The sequence below is a fragment of the Polypterus senegalus genome, chromosome 4, assembly GCF_016835505.1.
Source record: "Polypterus senegalus isolate Bchr_013 chromosome 4, ASM1683550v1, whole genome shotgun sequence".
NCBI lineage: Eukaryota > Metazoa > Chordata > Cladistia > Polypteriformes > Polypteridae > Polypterus > Polypterus senegalus.
In genome coordinates this window covers 122,101,723-122,115,632 of record NC_053157.1, presented here as the reverse complement: position 1 = coordinate 122,115,632, position 13,910 = coordinate 122,101,723, and positions in this window count along the sequence as shown.

Here is a 13,910-nt window from a genome sequence, read left to right as displayed (position 1 = left end):
TCATCTTTGCCCAATGGCTTTAAGCCATTCTGCACCCTTAGCAATTGCCAAAGTCAGACAAGGGCCAAAGAAAATGAAACAGCAATTTGATCAGTGCTACAGAGTGAAGTTGTCTAATATCAGTGCTGGTGACTGGTGAGAGTACGGAAGTTACATCGTGCTAATAACCTGCACTCCTTTCTTTCTTCACCTCTTCAAATTACTAGGCAATTGGGGCTAGCCACATTTCTGTTACAGGATGGCTCTCGCTGGCATGCCCGTAAAGTGTCAGCACCTGACCTTACCATACTAAGGTCTGAGTTTCATAGTACCCATTTTAGGTCAGCAGCTCCATCAGATGACAGCCGTAGCAATGCATCTGAAGTGGCACCCCAGATCTCCCAACCATCAGTTGCTCAACAGCATCGACCCCAGCGGGTCCGTCAATGTCCAGGTCATTTACGGAATTTTGTCACATCCTTTAATACTTGACTTTTGGGAAGGGGGGGGAAATGTTGGATAACATGATATTTGTAATGGTAATTGCATGTGCGCGCATGGAAAGTGAGCGTATATGTGTTTGTGCATGCATGAGAATAGTGTGCACCTTCGATTGTTGGGATTTCGAGACTTAAAAAATAAAGAGCGTTTTAGCAAGTGAGAAAAGGTGTACTTTGTAGACACAACAGCGTGCATGTGTGTTACTTTTCATGCTGACTAAGATTTATGTAGTGGAAGAACATGGAAGTTGACATACTCATAGATTCATGCATGTGGATTTTGTTGCGCGTACGCACATTTCCACTTTGTCCGTATGCCATGTTATAGTGTGAATTGTACGCATGATGTTATGCATGAGGCCCCTGGTGTGCAAATAAGAGCATAGCCTTTGTGAACAATTGGGATGATTTTTGGAAAAGGCCTGGAATTTTCAAGAGAGATGTTGTTCAGCCTAACTGGAGAGAATCTATTGTATTACCCCAAAATATGGTAGCAAAACTGCCTGGCTCACTGATTAGAGCACCATCCAGGCAACAGTCTTGTAATCTTAAATCACAGGCTGTTGTTTATCCCACCTATTACTATCCTAAAGCTGTTACCCATAATCCCTGTTGTGTGGCATCCTATAAATTTAGTAATGATGCAAACCTTAATTTACTTGATAACCAAAAAATAAGTTGTACAATTAGACCAAAAGATTAAACCAGACCCTGCACCTCCAAAAAAAAAATATCACTACTTCAGAAAAAACTTTATAATGTTAAATGCTGCTTATTAAACATTCACTCTCTAGGAGGTAAAGCTGTTTTGGTTAATTATATTATATAAAGTACAAAATCTGATCTGTGTGTTCTCATTGAAACCAGGCTTAGTAAATCTGACACTGTTCCTGTAGCTGAGGCGTCACCAGATGGATACACTTTTCATAAAGGAGGAGGAGGCCTTGGAATAATTCATTGTGACAAAATGCAAATCACTTAAAAAATGTAGGCAGTTTCACATCCTTTGAGGCAATCATTTTATATATTAAAACATATTCCAACACAATTGTAGTGCTAGTCTACAGACCCCCAGGGCCATATTCATTGTTCATGACTGAATTTGGCAACCTTTTACCTGATATGTTTACCATTAGAAAACATAATGTTAATTTTCACTTAAACGCAGACGACACCCAGTTATACCTTTCTGTTAGACCATTTGAAGTTTCTCCGATTTTGTCCTTAATTAGTTGTGTTAGTGAAATAAAGGAGTGAATGAATGAGTACTACTTGTCTTTAAACACCAATAAAACAGAGATGTTAATTACTGCTGATCGCTAAATTATTTTGACATTATTTAACTTAGTTGGAATCACCATTAATTCTACTGAATCAGCCTGCAATATAGGCATTATCTTTGATTCTAGCATGTCATTTAAAACACACATTACAAAATTGTCCAAAACATGTTTTTTCCATCTTAAAAATATTGGGAAATTAAGGTGTTTTCTAAATATGCAGGATACAGAGAAATAAATTCATGCATTTATTTCTAGTAGGGTTGACTACTGTAATGCTGTGATCACTGGATATTCAAATTGTTCTTTATACAGCCTGCTACAAGAATTATTACATGAGCAAGAAAATACGAAGACATAACTCCAGTTCTTAAATCCTTACACTGGTTCCCAGTTAAGTTTAGGGAATAGCACAAACACACTTTGTGTAGTCCTTAAATCAGTTAATTTCTACTTTGTATATTTTAATTTCTGAGAAATTTTATTCCCCATTACAACTAGGTATTGACTTACATTTTCCCAGTGACCAGTGGTTTATTTTCCAAGATAATTGGGTAGACTCTTTCCTTTATAATCAGCTGTAAATAGGATAATATACTTTATATTCCATTGAAGGAGGGGTTAGTAGTGGTGCCTCACAGATGAATCATCCTGAATTCTAACCCCACACTGACTCACTGTCTTCATGGGGTTAGCATACTGTGAACGGTACCCGGGCACAGACAGGCGGACATGTTGTTTTGACACCACCACACGTTTATTTACAAATTATTTACAATTATGTTGGTCACCAAGACCCCAGTCCATTGGTCACAAAGACCTAGTCACGTGCACAAAAACCCCAAACACCCAATGTCCTGGCCACAATGCCTTTCTTCGGGCCGCCTCCACTCTCCACAGCTTCGTCCTACCTCCACCCGACTCCAGCCCTGAATGACGGGAGACGGCCCCTTTTATGGAGGACCCGGATGAGCCCCAGGTGTTCCCGGCAATCTTCTGGCCACCCCAGCGTGGCGAAGTGTCGACTGTCCTCCCGGCTGCTCCCGAGTGCTGGCAGGAGTGCTGGGGAAACAAATCCCAAGGCATTGGGCGCCTCCTGGCGGTGGCCACGGGCCCCTACAGGGAAGAGCTTCCAAGCCCTTGACCCGTGGCTCCCAAAGCAACCCGAAGGCGAACCCCACGTGGTCCAGGCCGGGCTCTGACCCTCTTCCGGTCCCTCCTGGCGTCCCGGCCGGGTCATAGCCCCTGGCATCCCTGACAGTGCCCCACAGCCAGCGAAGACCACTCGTGGGTAAGAGCGACCCGTCCCGCGAGGGCAGCAGAGCCCCGAAACGGGTCCCACTCGAGGATAGCCGGGTCCGCCCCCACACTCCTAGCAGGGACAGGGGCGGAGACACAATCTGCGCACCAACCCATGGTGCATCCCTGTGCCTCGCACAGGTTGTGCTCCCCCCTTTTACCGGCACCCCGGGGCCTCCTCGGTAGGCACCCCCTCCGGGACCTCCACGCCCCTTTGTTCTGAGTCCCTCGTTCCCCCGTTGGCTCCTCCAGCTGTGGGCGCACCTGCGCACCGACAGAAAGATCATTCTGCAGACGGCCCGACATCAGAGGGCTGTTCCGCCACGAAGGGGCTCCTTCAACTCGCCCGGGGTCCGTCCCTACAAAGAGAACACAGGGGCAGAACCGCTGCCAAAGCACCCAGCTCGTGCCACGCACGGGCAGCGTTCCCCCCTCCAACCGGCACCCCGGCACTTGCCTGATCGGCACCCTCTCCGCGCTTCCGTGTCCTCTCGATGATGGAATCGCCGGCACCGCCGCCTCTCTCCGCCGGCCTCAGGGATTCCCTCTGCTCTCCCAGAGGGCAGCCAGCCGCACGCTGCACCCAGCAACGCGTCTCACCTTATTGGAGGAATCGCACCCAGCCTCTTAATCCTCCCTTTACTTTGGACGCCTTGACGATATGCGGCTCCGTATTAATCAACACGAGCCCCTTTCCCCTCTGCGTCCGTAATATATCGGAGGAATCGCACCCAGCCTCTTATTCCTCCCTTCACTCTGGGACGCCATGACGGTTTGAGACTCCTTATGGAATAAAAGGCGCCTCTGTCCCGTCTGCGTCCCTATAGTGCGGCGCAAGACCGCAGCCGACTCGGGGCGGAGGGCGCTAGGACCCGGGCACTTAGCAGCCCGTGTCCATTCCGCGCCCTCTCGGACTCCCCTCGCGCAAGATACAGTCCGCGGCGCCGCACTCCTGTCGGAGGGCTGCTTACTCGGAACTGATCATTGTCATCACAGCCTTTTTCAGCAGCCCCTCCCATATGCTTTACGGAGTCGGCTGTACTCACCGTCTCCGCCATACCTCTCCGGCTGGAGATTCCAGCGTCGCGCCGTCCCGTTGTCGATTGAAACGTTCTCAGCGCCGCGAGCGCCTTCCTCTCCAGTTCCAGCACCTCAGCCCGGAGGGCACGTAGCATCTGTAATACACGCTGCCCGGCGGGCTGAAGGGACGCCCAGCCCCGCCAAAGCAGCCGGCAAAGACAGGAAGTTAACCGACGCGGAGCCTACCTGACTGTCGGCCTCCGACGCCGCCACTTCCTGTGGGCCTTCTCCTCCGCCCAATCGGGTCTCCCCTGCCCGTGATGGACATTCCCTGGTCCCGCCTCTACAGTCATCGGCGGGCACGCAAGACACACCGCCCAATCGCGTGCCTGTCAGGGGAGGGACTTCCGGTCCGCGGCCATCTTGGCTCCCTTTCTGCGGCGGCGACGGCTTGCCGGCAGCCTTGCTGTTGCGAGCACCTTTCGAGCTGCAGCGTCTCTTCCTCCGCAGCCCTCGCGGCTGCCGCCACGCTGCCGGAGCCCCGCAGACCAGCATGCGCCCGCCACTGACGCGGATCCGGGAGGTCCCCGCCTGGAAAACAAAACACACGCCCGCCCCAAGGGCCGGCTGCCGATAGGCAGGGAACTCACCTCCCAGGTCCCGCCAAACCGAGGAAACGTCCTCGGCGTGGCCTCTCTGGACGCCATGCCGCCCCGGCGCCTCCAGCAATGGCGCGATCATGAGAGCCCGCTGCACTCCTCCAATGCACGCCCGCCCGCTTCAGGGAATAACGGACCTCCTGCGGACCCCTGGCGGTCCGTGGGGTTCTTTACCCAGCGGGCTGTGTGCACGCAGCCCCCGCGATACGTGGGTGGGGTCCCCTGCTGCACCGGGCCGCCCACAACACTATTTTTTAGAACAGGTCTCCGCCTTGAAACAGGCGGAGCATCCTGCCGACTACGCCAGATGTGAACGGTACCCGGGCACAGACAGGCGGACATGTTGTTTTGACACCACCACATGTTTATTTACAAATTATTTACAATTATGTTGGTCACCAAGACCCCAGTCCATTGGTCACAAAGACCTAGTCACGTGCACAAACCCCCAAATACCCAATGTCCTGGCCACAATGCCTTTCTTCGGGCCGCCTCCACTCTCCACAGCTTCGTCCTACCTCCACCCGACTCCAGCCCTGAATGACGGGAGACGGCCCCTTTTATGGAGGACCCGGATGAGCCCCAGGTGTTCCCGGCAATCTTCTGGCCACGCCCCAGCGTGGCGGAAGTGTCGACTGTCCTCCCGGCTGCTCCCCGGGCACCGTCCAAAGTCTTCCCCCCAGCACTTCCTGGTGTGGCAGGAGTGCTGGGGAAACAAATCCCCAAGGCATTGGGGCGCCTCCTGGCGGTGGCCACGGGCCCCTACAGGGAAGAGCTTCCAAGCCCTTGACCCGTGGCTCCCAAAGCAACCCGGAAGGCGAACCCCACGTGGTCCAGGCGGGCTCTGACCCTCTTCCGGTCCCTCCTGGCGTCCCGGCCGGGTCATAGCCCCTGGCATCCCTGACAATACTTTCCCTGCATGCATTTGGGATTTATTCAGGTGCTCTTGTTTTACCCCCATTTCCAAAAGATGAATGTGTTAGTTGCATTGATGACTAAATTCACACCTTGTAGGTGCATATCTAACTGCACCTTGCATTGGACTTGTAACCCATTTAGCAGATGCTTCCACTCTTGCAGTCAGTTATTTCAAAATAATGTCTGCTCTGCATGGTCCTGAATTGAACCGAGTCCAAAATTGCTATATATTGCTGATTTCTTTGTAATATTAAAGAAATATATAATATATAGCTACAGTATCATAATCAGGAAAAACTGAAATATTGCACATTCTAAGAACAAAACGTTATTCACATGATAAGAACAGACAAGGTATTGCACATCTAAGTAGCTGAAAATGTGCTGGGATATCCATGAAAGAGAAAGGGAACAGCTTATATAGTGTGGATGACTGACCAGAAGAGGACTTATATAGTCTGATGGCTGTGGGCAGGAAGGATTTCCTGAGATGTTCAGTGCACCCCTTTATGCTATTCAGTCTACTGCTGAAAACATTCCACTTTCCAACCACAACAATATGAAGTGGGTGATCAGCATTTTCAATAATAGACTAAAGTCTAGACTACATTCTCTGATCTGCCACAGTTTCCAAGCTGTCCAGTTCCTCCCCTACCACAGAGCCAGCCTTCTGAATTAGTTTGTTTAGCCTCTTAATGTCTGACACTTTCATCCTGCCCTTACAGCATGCCACAACAAAAAAAAAATGGCACTGGCAACCCCACACTCACAAAACACCTGTAGCATAGTGTTTCAGACCTTAAAAGATCTGAGGCTTCATAGGAAATATGGCCCACTTTGAGTATTCTTATATATAGCCACTGAGTTCTTGGACCAGTCTAGCCTACTGTTCATATATATCCACAGATACTTGTACACCTGAACAATTTCCACATCCACACCCCTAATAGATGTAGGAAGTAACTGGTGATTGTGATCTTCTTAAATCTAACACCAGTCCTTTAGTTTTACTGGTGCTGACCTGCAGCTGTTTCGGCTCACACCAGCCAAAAAAAGTGTCCACTACCTTCCTATACTCCGTCTCATCACCATGCCTGATACTTCCTACTATTGCAGAATAATCTGAGAATTTCTGTAGATGGCAGCCCTCTGTGTTGGTAAAATCCGGAGTGTACAAAGTGAAAAGGAACTGTGACAGAACTGTCCCTCCACAGCACAGTGTCAGACACACAGCCCTATAGTTGCACATACCATGGCCTTCCAGTCAGATAGTCCAAGATTCACGTAACTAAGGGAGCATCCACCTGCATTGCTGATAGCTTACACTCCATTTGGGCAGACTCTGGCTGGCTGGATGGTGTTAAAAGCACATGAGAAATCAAAGAACAACATCCTAAGACTTTCTTCTGGCTTGTCTAGGTGACTGTAGGCACAAAGCAGCGGTAGATGATGGCATCTTCAACCCCAATTCTCACCTGGTAGGCAAACTGGAGGGCGGTCCAATGCTGACCTAACCTGGGGGTGAAGTATTTCCAGGACCAATCTCTCAAAAACGTTCATTATATGTGTGGTGAGCTACTCTGGCCTATAATCAAATGATGCACTAGGATGTGTCTTCTTTGGAAAAGGAACCAGACAAGATGTTTTCCACAGCAATGGAACCTTTTAAATAATCAGGCCCATGTTGAAAATCCTTAGTAGCACACCACAGAGCTGTGAGGCGCAGATCTTAAGCACCCATAAGCTGATACTGTCATGGCATGCCACCTTGGCAGAATTAAGTCTGAGAAGTTTTCTCATGACTTGGTCTTTAGTCAAGGTGTTGGTCTGCTTCTATCATCATTGTAGACAGAGGCAGTGATTCTACACACCCCTTCCCCTGTAATGAGCCGTGATGGAGTGAACAGTGAGCAAATCTGGCACTGATGGTGGTATCCAGGGGTACATTGTCAGCTACACAGGTGGAGCTGCAGGGCAGGTTGACGTGAGGCATGTTATCAAACCCTTACATCAGGGTTGGCCAGCTCACTTAGAACACTAAGTGTCCCAAAATTTTAAGGAGCACTGAAAAATCTTCATCATATATGTTTAATTATTCCATCCAGGGTCGTTCCAGTCCCAGCAAGCATCAAGCGCAAGGCAGGAACAGTTCCAGGATGGGGCGCTAGCTCATCGCAGGGTGAATACATGCACACACATACATTAGTAACGTCAATATAGCATCACCAAATCCCCTAATCTACATGCATTTGGAAGGAAACTGAAGCACGCCAAGGAAACCCACCGAGAAAACATACCAATTCCAGGCAGGGAACACCAGGGATGCAACCCCCTCACTGTGAGGTAGCGGCACTTCCACTGTGCCACCATGCCCTTACATGTTTAATTATTAACAGTATGCATTATTTAAATGATGTTATCAATTTATCTGTAAAATGTAATATACATACTTTAATGCATTTCATCATAAAAATTATATCAAGTATACAGCACATCCTTCTATTCTAATAGCACACAGCTCCAAGAGGAAAGCTCTTGGAAATCTAAAACAAATTTAGAAGCCAGTCATTAACATGGGACAGGAAAATAGTAGGATCTCTAAATATGTAATCTCTTCTAATTTTTACATTTGCAATGTCTTCTAACAATGCTAAAGCAGCCATGGTAGTTGGAATAGTTTGGCCTTTCCGTACATTGTTATATTGTTAAAAAATTATTACAATCAAGGGCCTTAAACTTGTAAATGATATGCAATTAATTTCAGTGTATTTGATAAAGCCCATGTCATGGAAGTGAATCTAAAAAAGGAAATGAAACGACACAGGAACATTAGCTCTGCTTTAATGCTGAGTGCTGCCCGCTTACAAAACCAAGCAGAAACGTGCTTATGTATGGTCTGATGCTGCCGTGAAAATATGCATGGCTTTACTCCCACTTTAGTTTAGATGTGAGCAGGGAAACTGGCATACACAACATTTCTGTGTATAAACACTGTTTATACATGAGGCTCTGAGTATTACAAAACAAGGCAATTAAAGTGAAGGAAAGTCAATTAATAGCAGAAACTGGTCACTGATTAAGAAAGTGTCAGCATGGAAACCTGGAGCCACTGTATCCTTTCAGGATCAGAGGTGGTCACCTCTGATCTATTGTCACACACGTGTGAGTAGGAGTCAACTAAAGGGCCTGAATAATGGTAATTCCATGTCCGACCAAGGGACGACAGGGTGCACTAACTTACTCTCTCGATCCCTTGGAGACCATTCTTGGGAAATCCCACAGGGTTCCAGTGCATTTGATGATATCACTTCCTCTTCTGGCACCATTGATGACGTCACTCCCGGTCCCGCCTCTGATGATATCACTTTTGGTCTCGCATCTGATGATGTCAATTCCACTTCCGGCCCCAATTGCATCACTTCCTACACTGGCCTTTAAAGCCGCCATTTTGAATCAATATTGCAGTTCTGTTTTGGACTGAGTCGAGTGAACTCACAACCTTTAAAAATCCTTTTTTGCCGACAAGGCACATTATACGGGTGGTTGCCCCAAACCTTTATGATGTCTAAGTGTTGTTCTTGTCACACTATACATGTATATACACTAACATGTATATATTTTCATATGTTCATGCGCACCTACTGCCTTTTGTTGAATTTTCACTATACAGTGCCTTCAGAAAGTATTCACACCCCTTACTTTTTAAACATTGTGTTATGTTGCAGCCTTATTGTAATATTGCCAAAATGAAAACAGCACAATGGTTAGTATGCATGAAAATCTCTTTACTTGATATATTCTGACACTAATGAATGTGTAGACAGCACAAAACACAAGACTGCTGCAAGGCTGTGTAGATACAACACTTATGCTAAAATTGTATAAATTAATTTTTTCCCTCATGATGCAGTACTTGATATGCTAGAATGACAATGTGAAAAAAGGATTTTAGGAACTTTTGCAAACATATTAAAAACAAAAAACTGAAATATCATATTTACATATGTATTCATATTCTTTGCTTTGACATTTTAAATTTGGCTCAGGTGCATCCGTTTCTATTTATCATCGTTGAGATGTTTCTATACCTATTCATCTGATTGCATATGATTAGGAAAGGCTCACACATACAGTGGTGTGAAAAACTATTTGCCCCCTTCCTGATTTCTTATTCTTTTGCATGTTTGTCGCACAAAATGTTTCTGATCATCAAACACATTTAACCATTAGTCAAATATAACACAAGTAAACACAAAATACAGTTTTTAAATGATGGTTTTTATTATTTAGGGAGAAAAAAAAATCCAATGGAACAATGATGATAATCACAAAGCAAAGTCTGTGAATGTTCTCTGGAGTGAGCCAGAGCTCAGACTTGAACACAATCAAACATCTCTGGAGAGACCTGAAAATAGCTGTACACTGACGGTCTACATTCAATCTGACAGAGATTGAGAGAATCTGCTGAGAAGAATGGCACAAAAATCCCCAAATCCAGGAGTATAAAGCTTGTTGCATCAAACTCAAGACAATTCCAGGCCATAATCACTGCCGAAAGTGCTTCAACATAGTACTTAGCAAATCAAGTCAAGTCAAATTGGGGAGCATGGACTGGTACAGTGTGTTGCTGCACCCACCACACAACGAAACAGCTTGGGATCCCGGCTGGCAACCTCCCAGGCAGACACGTGGTCCAGTCCCACCCTTCGGAAATGACCCTCTATCTGCTACAGTCAGGTGTTCCATGGACAACCACTTGGCCTGGTCCAGCCACGCGGGTCCCCAACAATGAGGATCCTACAAGCTAGATCACCCTTGGGGAAACGTGCCACATGGCAATAGTGCCGTAACTGATGCTCCCTCACAATGCAGGTAATGTGCCTTATTCGGGACTCCATGAGCAACTGCTCATTTGACACAAAGTCAAGCCAACGGTACGCAAGGGTTTTCCAAACAGACACAGTACCAAAGGAGTCCAGTCTACATTTCAGATTACTGGATAGCGTCCATGTTTCGCAAAGATACAGCAAGATAGGAAGCAAAAGGACTCTAAAGGCTTGGACCTTGGTCCTTTTGCATAGATGTCGGGAGCGTCACAAACCCCTTTCCAGTGACCTCATGACCCCCCCATGCTCTCCCAATCCGTCTACTGACTTCATAGGAAGAGTCACCGGAGACATGAATGCCACAGCCAAGGTAAGCAAACCTTTCAACAAGGTTGACACTCTCTCCACAAACAGACACACTGCTGATGGCTATACCCAAGAGGTCATTAAAGGCCTGGATCTTGCTTTTTATCCAGAACACTCGCAAGCCCAGACACTCAGACTCCTTGCTCAGTCTCTCAAGCGCCCCAATCAGAGCCTCCATTGACTCTGCGAAGGTCACAGCATCGTCAGCAAAGTCAAGATCCCTGAATTTTTCTTCACCAACAGATGCCCCACAGCTGCTGGACACCACGACCTTGCCCAACACCCAGTCCATACAAGCATTGAACAGAGTAGGAGCAAAAACACACCCCTGACGAACCCCAGTATCAACTGGGAAAAAACAGAGGTTCTGCCTCCACTCTGCACAGCACTCACAGTACCAGTGTATAGGCCGGCCATGATATCCAGCAACCTCGAGGGGATCCCATGAACCCACAGGATGTTCCACAGGGCAGCTCGATCAATTAAGTTGAACACTTTATGAAAATCAACAAAGGCTGCAAAGAAACTCACATTTGCGCTCCATGAGAGCCCTCAGTACCAGGATGCGGTCGATGGTAGACTACTTAGGAGTAAATCCAGACTGTTCCAGTTTTTGGAAGGTGAGCAAGTGAGTATGGATCATATTGAAGATGACCCTAGCAAGGACCTTACCCGGCACTGAGAGCAGTGTTATCCCCCTGTAGTTGCTGCAATCTAGGCGATCACCCTTCCCTTTTCAGATAGGAATGACAAGTCTCGTTTTCCAGTTAGTTGGGGTGATACCAGTCTCCCAAATGGAAGCAAAGATTGCTTGCAATGCCAGGAGCACAGTCTTACCACCAGCCTGAAATAGTTCACCGCTAATTGGAGGATCAGCCTCAAGATAGATAGATTGATAGATAGATACAGTATATATTTTATTAATCCCCAATCGGAAATTCACATGCTCCAGCAACAGCATACTGATAAAAACAATATTAATTAAAGAGCCATAAAAGCACAGTGGAAGTTAAAAAAATACAAGATGAAGAGTGCGAGGCAGGTATAACAGTCAATAACCTTGTATAGTGTTAACGTTTACCCCCCGGGTGGAATTGAAGAGTCATATAGTGTGGGCGAGGAATGATCTCCTAAGTCTGTCAGTAGAGCAGGACAGTGACAGCAGTCTGTCGCTGAAGCTGCTCCTCTGTCTGGTGATTGTACTGTTCAGTGGATGCAGTGGATTCTCCATGATAGACAGGAGCCTGTTTAGCGCCCATCGTTCCCCCACAGATGTCAAACTGTCCAGCTCCGTGCCTACAATACAGCCTGACTTCCTCACCAGCTTGTCCAGGCTTGAGCCACTTTAACCACAGTCACCAGACCCATGGGGATCGAGACAATCCTCATAGCCAGCCCTGTCAGTGCCAGTGGCTGCGTTGAACTCACCCATGACCAGAGGAGTGTCACCTCATGGGCACCCATCAACCACTGAGCGAAGCTGAGAATAAAAAGTCTCCCTCTCCGAGACATCACTCACCACGGTCAGACCATACACTAAAACAACAGACAAAGCCCCCAGAGAGTGCTATAATCTGGGTCTCATAATACGCTAGTTAAAAGGAGTGACATCATACACCATCAGAAGAAGCCAATCCGCTACAGCAACAGCTACTTCGCAAGTATGACAGCAATCAGAGCAACCAAACCAATAAAAGGTGTATCCACCTACAGAGATCTGCCCAGTCCCTGGTCTGTGCACCTCAGAAAGTGCCGCCCACTGAAATGCGGAGTTTACACAGCTTCTCGGACAGCAGAGGAAGATGATCATCTTGCCAGAGAGACAAGATATTCCATGCGCCTACCCGTATGGGCCGCCTCAAATTGGGACCCAAGTGCTTCCATGCATAGGGTGACGCCTCACCACCACACCAGTTCCGATCCCCAACAGACCTGACCCCATTGGCTCTCCAACAGTTTCAACTCTTCCGAGGATGGGGCTCCTGAGGGCTTTCCCCCATTCCCTGAATATTCATGTCAAAGTGATATTTCTTCTTTTTATTTTTAATAAATTTACAGAAATTTCTAAAATCTTTTTTTCACATTATCATTCTAGGATATTGAATGTTGCTTGATGAGGAAAAAAATGAATTAAAACAATTTCAGCATAAGACTTCAACATAACAAAATGTGTAAAACATTAAAAGGGTCTGAAAACTTCCTGAAGGCACTGGATTTTTTAAGAGTTTTATTGTAGATATTGGTGTTAATGTGTACTGCAATTGGTAGTCAAATTCTAATAAAACTTAGGTTGAACTGAAGTGAAAGAAAGATAAAATAATAAAGATATTCCAACTAACATAAAATAAAAAAACATGCAAAGAGAAACATTTCAACAAAAAGAGGATTTTTGGTAAATGTAACCAGCACTGCAACATCTGTTAGCTATACTTAGGTGTTCCTTTCAGATATGAGCAAATGTTGGTGGACACCTAACCATTACACTTATATGAGTTTGTTGTACATAACCTTTCCAAAACCATGGGCATCAATATGGAGTTGTCCCCACTTTTGCATCTATAACAGCCTCCTCTCTTCTGGGAAGGCTTTGCACTAGATTTTGGAATGCGTCTATGGGAATTTGTGCCCATTTGGCCAAAAGAGCATTTCTGAGGTTAGGTGTTGATGTTGGAATAGAAGACATTGCTTGCAACGTGCATTCTAATTTAAACCAGAACAGTTCAATACATTTGAGGACAGGCCTTTGCAGGCCATTCACATTCCTCCAAGGTTAACTCATCAATCCTTATCTTTATGGACTTGAATTTGCACAGGAGCAGTCATTCTGGAACAGAAAAGAGGCCTTCCCCAAACTGTTACCACAAAGTTGGAAGCTCAGAATGATCTAAAATGTCTTTGTTTGCAGTAGCATTAACAGTGTCCTTCGCTGGAATCAGGGGGCCTAGCCCAAGCCCTAAAATACAGCCCCAGACCTTTATCCTGTTTCCATTAATTTTTACTGTAGGCACTATGCAGTGCGGAAGAGATCATTCGGTAACACTTTACATTAAGTGTCCATAATTA